The sequence below is a fragment of the Aulonocara sp. 'chitande type north' Nkhata Bay genome, linkage group LG13 (genome assembly GCF_057382095.1).
Source record: "Aulonocara sp. 'chitande type north' Nkhata Bay isolate Kocher_YH1m ecotype deep benthic linkage group LG13, A_spYH_male_GT1.1, whole genome shotgun sequence".
In the NCBI taxonomy this organism is placed as follows: Eukaryota; Metazoa; Chordata; class Actinopteri; order Cichliformes; family Cichlidae; genus Aulonocara; species Aulonocara sp. 'chitande type north' Nkhata Bay.
The window spans coordinates 11,163,331-11,180,945 of NC_141356.1; positions in this window are offsets into that span (position 1 = coordinate 11,163,331).

Genomic DNA, 17,615 nt, shown 5'->3' on the forward strand with positions numbered 1-17,615 from the left:
TTGTCCCGGACTTCAGCTAGAATGGAAAAGACACAAAGCTGGAGTTACTCTGTGTCTTTGCTACACAGCTGCCTCTTCTCCTCTCATCCTCTCACCCTCCCTCTCCTGTTGCTACTTTAATCATGAAACTGATCAATGATCAGCTGATCGTCTCTCTTGTTTGTTTATCACTTTGCGCCAGAAAGAGGAAACCAGCGGATGTCGCGCTAAACAACAGCAGCACGTTTAAGCTTGATCAGCTGTTGTTAGAATTGATTTAATATTAATTTCTAGTATCAGCTGATGTTTGCTGGAGCCACAGCTGTAAAGCTGCTGGTCATGATGTCGGTTTGGATATGTGGTGAGAGGGAAACATGAAGATGAAACCAGGAGATGTCCTTACTGAATCATCAGAGCTGTGATGGAGAAACAGGTTTACCTTTTAGGTCACATGGATGAGTTGAAGTTATGAACTGTTTCTGAGAGACAAATAACACCAGGATCCTTTTCTAAGCAGCTGACAGCTGGTAACTGTGCAGGGGCGGGTCTAGCAAAGTTCTGCCAGGGGGGCAGGTAGGGCATTAACAGGGAGAGGGGGGCAGAAAGACATACCTTTCTTTCTTTTTGTCATTTTAAAAATCTAGCTTTTATTAAATAATTATCTGAATCTTGCGAATTATACGTAAAATGTATAGAAATCATACATATACCAAAAAGACTGTACATCACTGTCACCACAGCGTCTGTTTTCATTCAAAGGCTTTATGGCTTTAATACCTGGTGGGCCGGTCTGTAGTGAAAATGCCCAATTTTCTGTCCCAGTCCAGCCCTGCAGGTTAATACTGGCAGTGTCACCATGCCAGCTGAATGTATTTCATCATCAGCCAGTGTTGTTCTTTATCAATATTACCAAAGTTTACCATAAGGCAGCATAGAAAGTATTTACTTGCTTTCAGGTTTTATTCAAATGTTAGTCTTTTCATTTGTTTCCCCACTTTTTTCCTGTTTCAAAATCAAACACCAGTTTGTGAGAAGATTATCTTCTTTTTTTAATAGGCATTGGTTTTGCATTGGCATTGGCTAATTTGCCAATTGTATGTTAAAAATGTTCGTATTTTAATATTCAAAAATGTTTTCACCCAAAACATATGTGCACTACATGTCAGTAAAAATACTATGCAAATATTGCTGTCCTTAAATGCTGAGTAAACACTGACTGATTGTATCTCTTGTACTTTATCAACGCAGTATCTAAAAACTTTGCACTGTAGTGGTTAAAACCTCATTATAATAAGAGTTAAAAGCACATTCGGTTATTAGGTTTACAGGGTTATTGAATTATGGTTAACGGTTGGTAGATTTGTTTTTAACATTATCTGCCACCCTTCTCCAAATCTGTGCCCCCACCTGGCCCCCCCAACAAAACTTTTCTAGACACACCACTGAGTATCTCGGAGCTTTTATTGTTGCTGCTTTTACAGCAATAATATTTTTGGTTGTTTATTTTTATTCTGCACTTACAGAATTAATATGTCAACAATAATGTTGAAATACTTTTTTGTTTTCGTGTACTTCATTGATCCCCTGTAGGGAAACTACTCTCTGCATTTAACCCACTCACTCAGTGAGGCAGGGAGCAGTGCTTAGGGACGGTGCCTTGCTCAGGGGTACCTCAGGGTAGCTGTTCAGTGGATTTGAACCCCTGACCTTCCGATTACGGGGCGAGCGATCTACCTACTGAGCTGAAAAGTTAAATGTAGAGCTCGATTACTGAAGTTCAGGTTCATAACCTAAACTTACATTTATTCACATTTTATAATAATAAAAAAGACATGACAGCACTGACCGAGTGCACAAAATAACAAGAAAAGTTTTTACTGAAGTTTAAATCCGTCGGGATAATTTCCCAATCACTCAAAAAAACTGTTGAGTGAAATGTGATTACTGCAAGTTTTCTGTGTGTTTAGTTCTTTAAGCACAATTTAAAATGTCAAATCTGTTCACATCAAATGTAATGGCTTGCACACGTTCAGCGTACACCAAACACATTCCTGAATGATTCATTATGTGAATCAATAAACTTTGGATTTTATATATTTCAGTTGCATTTTACTCAGAATTATTGCTTCAGGTTTATTGAGAGTGAAGAACAATTGGAGAAGTCGCCTCCTGCTGGCCATTGGACAGAATACAGGTTTCATGCACTTCAGAACCCGCAGACGCTACATCCATCTTTTATATACAGTACGCTGTTTCTTCCTGTGACGCTGGACGTTTTCCTCACACGACAGAACACCCGCGGATGACGCTGACTGTGACCTGATGCTAAACTAATAAAATGTGTTCGTTTAAAGCAGCTTCAGCCCCGGCTCAGCAGCCAGCACGGCCGTCTGCAGCTCACGTTTGCTGTCTGTGTTTTCCATGATAGTGAGCCATGGCTTAGACGAGGCCTCTGCATTTACAGTACAACTTAAACTTTGGGACAGATGGCCTGACGTTCTGTTTAAGCTCAGAGGGTTTCCCGCCAGCATACTGTAAGCCCGGCGACCCACCACGCCTAAGTTGCCCCCTGTCGGGGCTCAGCACCCGAGGAATATTAGACATAAACAACAGCACTTAAATAAGATATTCATCGTTTTGACCTGCTGCACACCTGTGCAGGATGCACCCTGCATATGAGAGCCTCAGGCTGTTGGTGATGGAGAGCATGCAGCAGCTGCTGAGATCGAGGCTGTAACGCTGATCTAATATCAGACTGCAGTTATGTGGTTTCAATAAATGTGTTTTGATGTGCTTAATAAAACCAATCAATCAATTAAACAGGAGATATGAGCGTGCTGTCAAACTGCAATAATGGACACACAAGTGTGTGTGTGTGTGTGTGCTGTACTGTAAAACACACAGAAACTTGCAGATGTTCTCTACCCCAGCCCTCAGGAAAACACACAAAATTGCTCATTTATGTGCAACATTTACACACACGCAGACACACACACAGACACACACACACACAGACACACACACACGCAGACACACACACAGACACACACACACACACACAGACACACACACACACACAGACATGCAGTCAAGCAGACAAACGTGCATGAAGTCACATTTTTTTACTACAGCGTCTCAGATTCTACAAAAACGCACACAGACGTGGGCGTGATGACACACAGCATGTCTTATCCAAACTGCAGGCCGGGACACAGCAGATGAGTCCTGGGGGCAGAAACAGTGAACCACACGGCTAAAAATAAACACAAATACACATAATACAGCTAAAGTGAGCACGGCGCTCACGGTCGCAGGGTTGACAGTCATCCGCTCGTTAAATCCTGTCTTCTTAACTGTTTATGGGGCCAGGTTCTTTTTTCATGTCCTCAAAACTAACTGGGAACCAGTTTGAAACACTTAGTTCTCCCAGGTGTTAGAATAAAGCGACACCCATGTAAACTAAAATTTACAACGACTGCCAAGTTAGGAGGAAGTTAACTACAGACGATCCAACTGGAGGATTCCTAAAAAACAAAAACCTTCAGCTCTGCTGGAAGAAAAGAAAACGAAATCTCAGCCATGTTTGGAGGAGAATGGTAAATGGCCTGTATTTATATAGCGCTTTTCTAGTCCCTAAGGACCCCAAAGCGCTTTACATATTCACACACACACATTCAAACACTGGTGATGGCAGCTACATTGTAGCCACAGCCACCCTGGGGCGCACTGACAGAGGCGAGGCTGCCGGACACTGGCGCCACCGGGCCCTCTGACCACCACCAGTAGACAACGGGTGAAGTGTCTTGCCCAAGGACACAACGACCGAGACTGTCCAAGCCAGGGCTCGAACCGGCAACCTTCCGATTACAAGGCGAACTCCCAACTCTTGAGCCACGATCGAAAGACAAGTATCAGACGCCAAAAACAGACCAAACTTCAGCTGAGAGAATGTGACCAACGAGATGATCGGCGTTCGGTGAGGCCGTGAGCTTTAAAAAGCTGAGCTTGAAGACGAGCTGACTGTGAACAGAGCCGGAAAGGCCCAACGAGTTTTTACGGTCTCTTATTTAAAGAGTTAAAAGCACGAGAACCTCGTCCGGTGTAGGAGACGCTCAGATATCAACACTTGTTTACTATGAATACAGTTGCATTTCAGTTTTGCAACAGTCGTGTTAAAGGCAGCTGCGGAGGAGAGCGCACACAGAGCTTTTTAACACAATCCTGGAGGGCGAGGGGACGATGAAGAGAAGTGTGCTGGTGATGAAGCTGATGAGCCGCGCCGTGAAGCTGAGCGAGCAGCAGTGTGGCTCCATGCTGATCACGGTCCGTTACAAGCATCAGAAAGGAGGGTTTCTATTATTCGCTCACGATTTGTCGGCACGCGTCACAGTCGTTAGTCGGTGAAGTCACGGTGGCTACATCCACCGTCCACGACGGACGCAGGTGACTAAGCATGCACGGTAGAAAAATGAATGAATAATAAAAGTAATAATAAAATCAGGCAAAGTCAAATAGAGAAGAAAAACATCTTTGCACTTGAGCTGCTTCCTGATGTGCCAGCTGTGCTTTTGATGCTTCTGCACCTCCGTCACAGGGCAGGGATGGATGGAGGCACTTCTCTCTGCTGCGGGGAGACATCGTGGAGGTCGGAGGAGTCGCAGGGACTTTGTTTCCAGAGGTAAGGGTTCTGCTGAGTTTGCACATTTTTTCTTTTTTGCTCCGCCTTCCACTCGATGGTCATGCTGATGTTGTAAAAACGACTCGGTGAAAGATCGGGGAGATTTGTGGTTTGGGTTAAAACGACCCGTTAACGGCAACAAGCCTGTTCGTTCACACGTAACGGGAGTGATCGCTGTCACCTTTGACATCGAGCACAGAGCCACAGCACACACGGCTCTGCAGACACCCATCAGCCACGCCGGCACCTTTGAGGAAGCGGTACAGACTGAGGCCTCGGCGATCAGCCTGGCTGGACTGCTACAGCGGTTCCAAGTGTAGGTGTCTAAAACCAGATGCTGACTGGTGTGCACACGAAGCTGCGTCTCCGTAGATGCCAGAGGGACGAGGCGTTGTTGCTGCTGCGTTACATTTCAGCCACGTTGAAAAGCTTTGATCAAACTTGTCTTGAACTTTAAGAGCTCGCTGTTACCATTTGTGCAGTGATAAACATTCAAATGTGTGAACTCAACATTTTAAACACATAATACGCCCTAATGCTCACACACACACACACACACACACACACACACACACACACACACACACACACACACACAGACTTATGGCTCGCTGCCAGCGTCCAGCTGTACAGCCGTTAATGATCAGTGAAGTGATGACCACCAACGGACTGGTAATGAACCGAGCCAGACAATGAAAGAAGCGTCTGCACGCCCCGCCACAGTGCACACACACACACACACACACACACACACACACACACACACACACACACACACACACACACACACAGACTTATGGCTCGCTGCCAGCGTCCAGCTATACAGCCATTAATGATCAGTGAAGTGATGACCACCAACGGACTGGTAATGAACCGAGCCAGACAATGAAAGAAGCGTCTGCACGCCCCGCCACAGTGCACGCACACACACACACACACACATTTACACTACATTGTAATGGAACAAGATGGCCGATGCATCAACACAGAGGTCACTGGGTGTGATGGGGGAAAAGCGAGGCTGTCGGGGGTTAATGGCGCGAGAGGGTGTGGGGTTCACACACACACACACTCCCACGCACTCCGGGGTTTGTTTTCGTGCAGGTGTCGCCCGCTCGCACACGGAGGGAAGCGAAGGCGGCGGTGAAAACAAGGAGCTGCCTTCCAGTCTGCAAAAGTTTTCCAAACAGATCAACTGCAACCGAAAACGGTTTGCGGACACAAAATGGTGGCGCTGGCCGGGAGTGCTTTGGTGCCACTGTAGAGCTGCAGGAGGGAGGCGACGCTCGAGCCTCCTGGTTTTTGCTGCAAAAAGAACATTTTTCCTCCTCCGGTCCTTCTGCCGTCGAGCCCGAGCCGATCCAGCTTTTGTGAGGTGCGTTCAGGGTCGTGGTCGTCTTGTTAAAAGAAGTTGTTTCCACTCACAGTCTTCGTTTTAGCCTCTCACGGTGGAGTAACTCTGTGTGATCTTCTCAAAGGGAATTAACATCACGGCTGTTTGGGCTTTCTTGATGCAATAAAATATAAAAACCTACAGAAAACGTGCGAGCCGCCGTCGCAGTTTCACGACGCTGAAAAATCCTGAAAGTGGAGATAAAATCGTCCCGTTTGAGTCGAGATTACGTTCCTCTTCTCACTTTATTCAACGTTTTCCTACAATTACACGGAATTTACTCGACTGCAGAGCAGCGTCCTGGTGATCGTCGGTGTCCAAAACGTCTCGAAATAACGTACATCAACCTAGTTTTAATTAAAGAACAGCATGAATGTAAAACTCTGAGAGCTCCAGGTTGAATCCATCGTTTTAAATGTCGCACTTTGAATTTACCGTCAAGAGTGCAGCGATTTCATATTTCTGCTTTTAAACCGTTACGGCTTCGATTCCAAACCAAGTCAGGACATCAGAGTGTTTGTGTGTGAATACTTCAAAGATGGAAAAGAAATACGGAAAGTGTAAGAAATTTAAAATTAGGAATTTTTATTCCGTTACTGAGTTAATTAACTTTAATGTCAGAGCGTTGGATTTTATTTTAGCAGAACAAGGTAAAGACACTAAAAAAAAGTTGAAATAAAAATTTATAGAACAGGATATTAAATAAATGTATTATTTAATATGTATATATATGTATATATTTGTGTGTTTTAATGAAGCGTTTCATCTCTGGAGGTAAAATAGAAAAAACACAAAATATGTAAAATATTTCCAGGTCACGTGAGTTTTAAAAACAATCCAGACGAGTTATTAAGAAATAATTATAGAGTAAAAAAAACTTCTCTGGTAATAATAATTAAAAATATACAGTTACACCTCATTTAAATAAAATCAGCACTTCTGGAGTTTTTATGCAGCTCAGTGTGTTTTAATGTTGATAAAAAAGTTGGATAAAGAAATGATATAATGTATGTATTTTACACAGCATATATTTGTTACCTGTAATAGAAGCAGACGATCGTTGTTTTATTGAGGTTTCATTATCAAAGAACTCTTTCTGGATGCTTCTTTACTTTTGTGTGAGAAAAATGAGATTTTTCAATCACTTTGATTCTTACATGCATTATTACAGCCTTTCGTTTATTACTGCAGTAATACTTCACTTGGTTTGTGCAGGATTAAAGGAAAAATAATAACCTGCAGCAGGTTTATGATGCATAGATGTGGCCGAACGTTGATCAGACATCGGTGAATAAATCAGTGCTCCTTTATGTTTGCGATATTTAAGTGTAAATGATGGACAATAAGTGCAATAGTGAAATTAACTTTCCTAAATTTAGTGAAAACGTGGTGCGGCTATTCGATGTTTTGGTAATAACTGTTAATAAGCAGGATTTGTGTGGTTGTGTTCACAGTGTCGTGTTCACAGTGTTGTGTTCACAGTGTCGTGTCCACACACAGACGACAGACGAGCCGCCGTTAAAAAGAGGAACTTCCTGTTGGGAGCTGAAGCCTCACGTTTAGCGCGACGTCTCATCGTGTTTTTGACCCCGTGTTGTTGTATAAACTCGTGTCAGGTTATGTCAACATTAAAGTACTGTTCAGCCATCCACACTTCCTGTAGAGCACCTGCCAATCACAGGGTGTGGGCGGGCACAGTGACATCATCACATGTAGCCTAGGATGTGCCCCGCCCCTCGCCCAGTATGAGCTGGGAGACGCACTGCGACCCTCTGCCGGGTGACACTGGTACCACCGTGAAGAGTTTTGCTTCTGATTACAGCAACTTTATTTATTTAGTTGTTTCTGATATGAAATGAATAAAATGTTCAGGTTTCAGTCACGCTGTGCAGTTTCGTGTCGGGCAGAAGAAATCCAGATTACGTCAGGAGCTCTGCTCGACGTCTACGTGGTTCTCAAACGCTTGCTGGTCGACAGGGGCAAGAAAGATTTCAAATTTTAAATCTATCCACTGCTTTAATCAATCATAAACAAAGGTAAATATAACAGCTGTGAGGCTACAGATGACCAAAACTACAAATACAGAAACTTTAAAAATAATGTTAATGTGGGCAAAATTACACAAAATTCAAAGATTTTGAACTCTAATATAAATTAATTATATATAAACAATTCTAACATTTAACACAGTAACAATTTTCAGCTGGTTTATATTAGAATATAACAGGTGTGACGCTGAATTAAAAGCAGAAATGCAAATAAAATTAATTTATAGATATAAAATAAAATAACACAAAGGTAACTACAGACGCAAATGTCAGAAATCCATTTGTCACATTTTATATCTGAACACCCACACTTTTTTAATATATTTATATTATTACTATATATTTTTTCTTGAGGTGTACAGTGATCAGGTGTGTCCCTTTTGGGAAACTACTTTCATCCCGTCTCTCCGGATCTACATTGTGGGAAACTTTCCTAGGGATCAACCAGCTCCAGAAAGTTAAGACTTGTGAGTGTGAACGGGAAGTGTTTATCTGAACTCTGGATACATCCATACTGAAACTCCGAGGTAATACGGAGCTGAAGTGAGAGCTAACATAGTAAAGTGCTGGTTTAGGGGAAAGTGGAAACAGGATATGACAGAGTACAAACACCGTCACCGTCTGTGACCTGCACGGTTTATCTGTGAGCCAGGTCCTAATCTGCTTTGGTTTTAGAAAATGAGAAAAACTGGAATAATTAAGTTTTCCCGTGAAAATATCTCAGATGAAACTGGATCCAGAGATCATTCTGGTTTCACAGGCTTACTTAAGTCTCACAATGCTCTGAATGCTTTACATGAACTTCGCTTCGGCCACGTCGGCCCTCCCACTAACAACACGTGCACGAACACGGTCCTGTCCTTCAGTGCTGTTCTCCGTTTTGTATAGATACAAGTTTGAGGGAACCGTTTCATATTTGCGTGATCTATTGTCTCATCATTCAATCACCCAGGTAGGAAACGCTAATCTATCCCCAAATATTGGGAATTCCTTTGTTCACAAACATAAAAGTGTATGCTCTGCTATTACATTTTAAAAAATACTAAAAGAAAGAATTTATTTTATTGTAAAGTGTAATTTTGGACAGATGGATCAACAAACGCAGCTCTATCAGCTTTTTTTTTAAACCCACCACACTTCACTCACAAAATATTCAAGGTTAACAAATGCTGATTTTTTTTCAAAACATCATGTTCTTCCTCATCTCATTTATTTCTTATTTAATAATTTATTAATTAATCTAAGTATTTGTACCTAAAATGGGCCAAAGCCTGCTCCGTCCACGTCTTGAATGACCCACGCTGCCCTCTGGATGCAGAGAACAAGCGTTGCTGGAACCTGGAGCACAGAAGCTGCCGTCTGGTTGTATTTCAGACTTCGCGTTCTTGTGTTTGCAGAGAAGAGCTCAGAGCTGGTTTCCACTCTGCTGCACATCCACACTGGGAGCTGCCCAGTACGAACACACACTGTGCTTTTAATAATTACCGTCCACTTCCATGCATGATATTATTGTATGTATTACTGTAGGGTCTACCTTCAAAATATAAAGAGCCTCAATATTTAAAAAAACTGAATTGAATATTATGATCTTACAGCTGACATCTCTAATTATAGTTTAATAAGAGGTATTTTGTGAATAAATAAAACCTATAATTTATTTATACTGTATAAATATTAAAAGTACTTCTACAATAAAACATAAAAAAATTAATAGTTTCAAACAATTTAAATGAAAAACATTTTTACGTGTATTTATTTCTTAAACTTAAAACATGATAAAGTTGTTTCAGTTTATATTCCTGAGAGTTTTCATTACAAGCAGTAAAAATAATGCAAATCTGAAACCTGCTAAAATAAATAGATAAATCCCCACAAACACTTTCTTACATGACAATGCTGACGGATGCCAATAGGCACCAGTATGGCCCCCAAACTTTATGAACTGGTCTGAGTCTGGATGTACCGTGTACGGTACTCTACACCAGCCTTTAACATTTGGTTCTTTCTCACTAGCCTGCTGCATTAAGACGTTCTTTCGAGTACTGATACACAAAATGTGCACTGTATGCACTCACTGTGAGTGTACTTTAAAACTGTGTTGCTCCGTTACTGATTGCCATCATTGACTGTGACACAGAAGCTGTGTTCACATGTACGGGAGGATTTTTCCTCAGCACAGTAAACTCAAATGTCAAAGAACATGAAGAAGAATTTCCCTTAAAATCTGAGATTATTGTACAAAATCTGTCACGTAATAGGACAGAGGGAGACGTTAAACCTTTCTGTATTTGTAACATGTGGTAGTGCAACAAAACGCACACACACACACACACACAAACCTACCTTAACATGAATGATTCTAATGTTTTTGGCCACTTCACAACATTTAAGATTAAAACAGGTCGGTGCAAGTAACATATAATATAGCATAAATATATGTGATCAAAGTTTAGTTTAAAATATTTGTAAGTATTTAAATTATTTTTATTCGTTTACATTTACAATAATTCATTTTGATAACGTACAAACGTTTTGCTTTGAATTGTTCTGAACTATACAGTAAGGAACCGTTCAAAAGTAAAAATAGTTGATTACAAGTCTGGAACTTTGTTAATGTAGAAAAGTGTTCAAGTACTTTCAGCAAAGTATTTGTACTTTGTATGTACGTAGTAATTATGCAGCAGAACAAACACAGTTTAAAACTGTCAGTCACGTATGGAGTAAAACGTCTGGTTTTTATATCAATCGTTTGCACTTTTCCAACTAAGTTGTTAAAATAAAGTTCAGCTGTTATGGGTATTACAGATGAAGTAAAATTAAAATGTAATTATACGACAATTATTATTAATTATTATTATTATTTAGGAATTAACGGGATGGACAAAATAACAGAAACAGCTCGATACAAGAACAATAACCTCATAAAACTTTCTACATTCCCCTTTTCACTGCTAAATTTCACCAAAAACAAACAATGTTAACCAAATGTTGGATTTCTTTGCAACCCGACTCTGAGGTATTTTTGGCAGTTCAACATCTTCTCTGTCTTCTTCTTCTTTCTTAAACTTTCTCTCAACTTTCAAACGGTTTCTTACCACGACCACAAAGTTGATTATTTTTATGTCTTGTACATCAAGTTTAAAATATTAGCATAGTGTGTTGGTGTCACAAAAGGTCATACAACCCCTTTGTATGACACTATCAGGAACACTGACCATATAACTGTAATAAAGGTGTAATGTATCACAGAATAGTGTGCCTAATAAACTGGCAGCTGAATGCTTTTCACAGATGCTTGCAGTGTGTTTGTTTGAGTCACAGCTGAACTGTTTGCACAGAGTTTGGTGTGTTTGAATAAATGAAGGAGACGTTTTATTTTTCATGCCCGCTCCTACAAAACAGAAACGTGTAGATTAATCCTGACCTTACAGATGTAATCGAGGATGTAAACAACATCCAATTGCTCCTTGGGGTCACTGAACGCAGCCGAGGTCGGCCCCTGAAAACGAGATTTAAACCTACACGAGCGATTGTGTGTTTGGGAGTAAAGGGATCGCTGATTTTAAAAATACAATAACTGTTGTTAGTCTTTCACCTCCAGAATCGGACTGAAATAATAACATGCAACAATATTTAGAGACTGCAGAGCTCCTGTAATCTCATTACAGTGAAGTCTGAAAAGCAAACCTGCACTCACATGTGTTTTGTCTGTTGCTGAACGACCTCAGCTCGGTTTTAATCCCATGAAACTTCCTGTTATTTCCATTTTATGATCCAGATTTAAGGTCAGATCTCCTTATCCAACACCTCATACAACAACAACAACCAGCACATGGCTCTTCTGCTTTCATTTCCCTTCCACCTCCACGTTTTAGACTCCCCCAAACACACCGGCACAAACAACCTCAGACCATCGGGTGGTCCAGGAGGGAGTCTACTGCCCCCTCATGGACCCCAACTGAACAGTTCCACAGCAGCTCGTTCACACATGGACCAGTATGCTGACATATTTGGTCCTGTGCTATTTACTCTGTATGTTAGCAACCTGAATTAAAGCGAACGACCTGCTACAACTTCACAGATGTACGCTGATGATGCCATCAACTATCCACACGCTAAACCAAACAGGAGACTGCAGAAGAACTCTGAGTTATACTGGTCCACATATCCGATCCATGTTTGCATCCCAGTGTCAGTAACACTCTGGAAAGGGATCCAGATGTGTTTCAGTAACAGGAAAACGACGATCAGTATCAGAAAATATGAATGTAACAAACTTAAAACACAGCGAAGAGACTTAAAAGTAGTTTGCCTAACTTCAGACGTCTCCTCCTGAGAATGGAGGGAAAGTGTTTTTTGTGATTTCCTTCCTTTTTGGAGCTAAAAGAGGTCACTCAAACACACCAGATATCCAGAAAGCCCAGGATGTGTCCTCGACAACGGGGCAGCTCAAAAGATAGACCAAAAACAAATGTGCATTAAAGAGGACATTAATTAATAAGTTGGTTCCCATAAGGATACTGTAGGCTCTTTAGTTTACATTATAAACCACTTTGATGTGACTGCTGTTGTGTTTTGGCTCTATATAAATTTAAGTGAATTAAATTGAATATTAGGAAGAGTTTGTGTTCTTTAAGTTTGACGGGATACGTGGTTATGTGTTTGTTTTATCATCCACATGCTTCTGCTCTTGTCTGTGAATAGATTTCTAGATGTAGCGTCTACAGATAACAAAGAGTATGTTCAGATAAATTACACAGACTTTGAAACTCTCCTGCCTGCAAAGCAGCTCCGTCCAAACCATCAAACCTGTAGCATCTGCTTTAACATAGAACAGCACAAACCTGTCCCGCTGTCTCGTCTTATGTGGGACTGCATTGAGGTTTTAGTCTTTTTTCCTACATTCTGGTGGTGTCCAGTATTTCCAAGTCAACGCTTCTTTAACTTCAACACCGCAGCAGCAGTCGGCCTCCTTCGGACACGCTCAACCACGAATCATGTGCCTCAGTGGCGATCTGGAGCAGTGATGGAGCACCGATAAAGAATGAAATACTATAGATAAGTGAAGCCGGCGGGAAGTTATTTTTGCTATATTATTCAGTTATGCAGAGTTTACTGTGCCAAACAGCTTCATGGATTTAAGGGAATAAATGAGTGTAGCAATGCATGTTTATATTATTCACATAGAGACTGAGCTGGGGTAAAATACAGTATATTTGTCTGTCACATGCTGAATACCAGACCTGTATCCTGCACACGAGTCACCTGCCACACTGTGGGCAGGGTGAACGGGTCGGGGGGGGGTCTCAGATCCAGGATTAGATCCAGTCTGGCTTAGAGTAGACCTCAGATCCATCACAACTGTTTCCATATCCCAATGCATTATTCAGGCTTTCCTATCCTATCTTTAATTCCTCTGGGTGCATATCCGTGTTCAGCAGTGTATGCTTTAATGTTCTGTTAATCAATAATTCATTAAGTTTGTCTATATTAACAGCTCGTGTGGTCATGTCTTTGTTTCTCTTTTGTTTAAGTGTAAGAAAATGTGTTATAGAAATCACATTTTCATTTCAAGTCACTCCTATTTTTTCTCTTTAATGAAGAATACATCAGTTATTGCTCGTGTTTTGTAAATAAAATACAAGTTCTATTATTTTTTGCTCTTTTTAATAAAGACGTGCATGCTTACACTGAGAAAGAGTAAAATTACCATTCTTGGTAAAATTTGTTCTGCACGTTCTTTAAATCCTTTGTTGAAATCGTTATCATCAGTAGGTTCTGTTTTTGGTAGCGTTCGTGTGCATTCGTGTCCCTCTGTCAACACCACAGCTCATTTTCAAGTTTTGACTTTATGCTGATAAAACTCAGTGGGGGTGTGGAGTGGGGTCGTGTCTACGATCCATAAAAAAATGTAGCTTACATCCATTTAGCTCTTTAAGGTCAACTTAATGAATTATTGGTGGAAAATTGACAAAAAGCCTTAAAATTTAGGAACTACGACTCTTAAATGTTTGGTGCTTCTAAATGTATTAATGTGCTTTTATTTGATCTTAGATTTTTAGAATATTTGTTCATATTTAAATATCCAGTAACATTGACTTTATTGGTAATCAAAAGATAAATATTACATCTAATTCGCACAGTTATTCAGGTGAAATGTGTTGTGAATATCACAGAAAACTAGCTCTCCGTTTCTACTTCCAGTTTAAGCTCTCGGTTGAGTTTGTATGAGCCGTACGTCATAAACTGCTGCAAATATTTTTAGAATCACTAACCAATGACAACAGCGTCAAGTCACGTGAGTTTGAAAAGCTGCGTTCATGAAAAAAGCCTAAACAGAGCAGGACTGAAACCCTCGTGATGCCGTCCACGTTAGTTCGAGGTCCAGGCTCCTCTTTTTCCTAATGCCACATCTAAAAAATTCAATATACTTTCAGTTATTTATCAATTTGATGCAACACATTTTAAGACCACAGTTTTGTGTTGGAGTAAGCCCAAAGCTCTGGCTCGCTTAAGCGATCAAACCCCAGCAACACTTTTGACGCAGCTTCAACACTGTTTACACGTTTATAACACGTTTATAACCTGAGAAAAGTCCATTGTGGTGTGAAATCGATCATACTTGTAATGCTGAGATATGCTTTAACATGCAATAGTGGGACAGTTCCTTACACTGCAGGATGCAAACACAAACATTTAATTAAATGGATTCAATTCAGTTTCATTCACACAGCACCAAATCACAACATGTCACAGCTGTCAATTCATCTGTCATCATGAGAAATACGAGTCCAGTGTGACCTCATGTGGGCAAGATTAATAAAATGACTTAAAACATAATTTTGCATTAGTGTAAAAAGTTCACTCTAAAAAAAGTGCTCTCCAGTAAAAAACAGATAAATCTCATACATTAAACGACAAAGAAAATTAAACAATATAAACAAAATGAACAAAATAAAGAAGAATAAAAACCCTGACTGCACGCTAACTATAAATCAGACTGTAATTATTTGACAGTGATTGTTGGACTGTTTGCAGATCGGTTGCTTTTCTACCATTTTCTACCAATCAGTCTGTGACAGCAAAAACACTGAATGCAACCACTGATTGTTGGTCATCACGGGGAGGTTACTGTGCTCTGGTGTGAGTAAACCCTAAGTTTCAGTGGTGATAATTATGAGCTGGTGTTTGGAGCCATATTACAAATTGTAAAACAGACAGAAATGTTGGTTAAACAAAGTTCTGCTTAAAAAGCCTTCAGCTGGACTTTTAGATGTTGACTTCATCAGTCAAAAGTAGCTTACCTGAAAAACACGCTGCTGTTTTGCTCTTAGTGTCAATAAAGTGGTGTTTGGGATTATAATTTACAAAACAAACTCATCTTATATTCATTAAACATGATCAGGGAAGTGTTTATAGAGTCCATAGATAAATTTTGTCATAGACAATCGTGTTTTTGCAGCCAGAGAAGTCGCCCCCTGCTGGATACTGGAAAAAATGCATTTGCTTTGTTGACAAAAAACCAATTGTAACTTTTTATTTGAATTTTTCTTTTTAATCTCCTTCAATCTGTTTTCAGCTTTCCATCTGAACCAAATTGCACAGTTAATCCACTGTATATAAAGGATGGCCTGAACCACTGTGACATCACCCATCGAGGTGTCCAGTTTGGTTTGTCCTCCTTAGATTGTTGCTGGTGTTTACAGAAATAACCTGAGCTCTCTAGCTTCTCCTTAGCTGAGGACTGGCTGTCTCTGCTTGCAGTTTGTTGCTAGCACACTGATTCATATTGGCAGAATATCGCCTCCATTACAGGTTTCCAGTTATTTAAATCCACACCTTCCAACCAATCAGAATTCAGAATTTTTAGCAGCATAACAGCACCGAAGACACCAGCCAGACTGAGCTGAGAGTCAACAGCTGCTGTCTCAGTATGAAAACACGAGTCTTACCTTAAACCTCTCCGTCACCTGAAGTCGCGCTCAGTGGATGTCCAGCCAGCCAATCAGAGCCACCGCGGTGCCGCTCGTTCAGAGCCGATGAACCGAGCCAAACGCCCTCCAAATCTGCTGCTGCTGTTGTGCAGTGCTGGACTGAAGACCCATAGCGACGCAGGTCCAGACAGAGACGCCCTCCCGTGCCTCTCCCAGCAGCCTTCAGGAGTGTGTGGCTGAAATACAAAAGAAGAAAGAGGCCGAGGGATGAGTGAGCGCTTCGGCGTGCAGAGGAATGTCTTAATGACTGTCTGTCTGTGTATCTAACCTCATGTCCGTCGTCCCGCTGCTCTTTTATGCTCCAAACTGAGAGTGTGACCTCAGTGCGTGTGAATTAGAGCTTAAACAGACATGAATGAGGAAATGTGAGGCACACAGTGCCTGAGAGAGTCCGAGTATCGTCAACAGTCAACAGAAAACCTGCAAGAGGTGAAAACATGACATTTAATTTCATGCAAGCAGAGAAACACGATTAAATACACTCGACTGACTTACAGCATCACATCTGCATTGTACTGTCATTTTACACTGTGCTGCTACACAGCGCACATACATGTGACACACACTGGAAAATATACTGAAATATTCAAAGACTGACAGTGAAAAATGTGTTTTTAAATGTATTGAAATGCACTCACATTAAATAAAATTAGCTACTTGTTAGTTTTTACTTTCAGTATATTAGCTAGCAAAGCAAAGCAGGTGCATGTGGTTCTCATTAGATGAGGTGAATACTATTGTTTTACTTTGCTCTTTATTTCGTGCTCGAGGGCGTAAAAATCCTGCACTGATGTGTTGATTGCAGTGTCACATTTACCCATTAACACTTCAGGGGAGGATTTTTTTTTCACCTGTTGAGAGAAAGAAATAATGTGCAAGCTAAAATAAGAAATGAGGAAATGCAAAAAGGCTGAGAGAGTAGAAAATGTTGTTTTACTCAAATCAAATCTGCATTTTAGCATTTATGTCACTGAACTGATACGAGATAGTGTGCCATCTTAGGACAACCTTACGGTGGCCCTGAGAGGCCAAACGGACTGCAACTAAAGAAAACACCAGCAATAAGAAAAACGCTGCAAAAGCACACAAAACACAACGGAAAAAGGAAAAAACTGATTTCCAAAAGCACAAGGGAAGTGTTTCTGGGGAGACAATAATCCAAAAAATGCTGAGAACTGAGAGACACTTAAAAGCGGAGGATCTGTCGATTTTGTGAGGAAAGAAAAGATGAACAGTAAGTGTGTTAGCCTAACTATTAGCACAAAAATCCGTCATCAGTATTTTATGAATCATGATAAGACACACCCACCATGTTTTGAGTTCCTGCAACTGGTGCGTCGGGTTATTGTCTCCCCAGAAACACTTCCCTTGTGTTTTTTCCTATTTCCGTTGTGTTTTGTGTGCTTTTGCAGCGTTTTCCATTAATGTTCGCCAGTGTTGGTCAAGTTACTTGAAAAAAGTAATAAGTAACTAATTACCGATTACTTGCCCAAAAAGTAATCCCGTTACTTTACTGATTACTT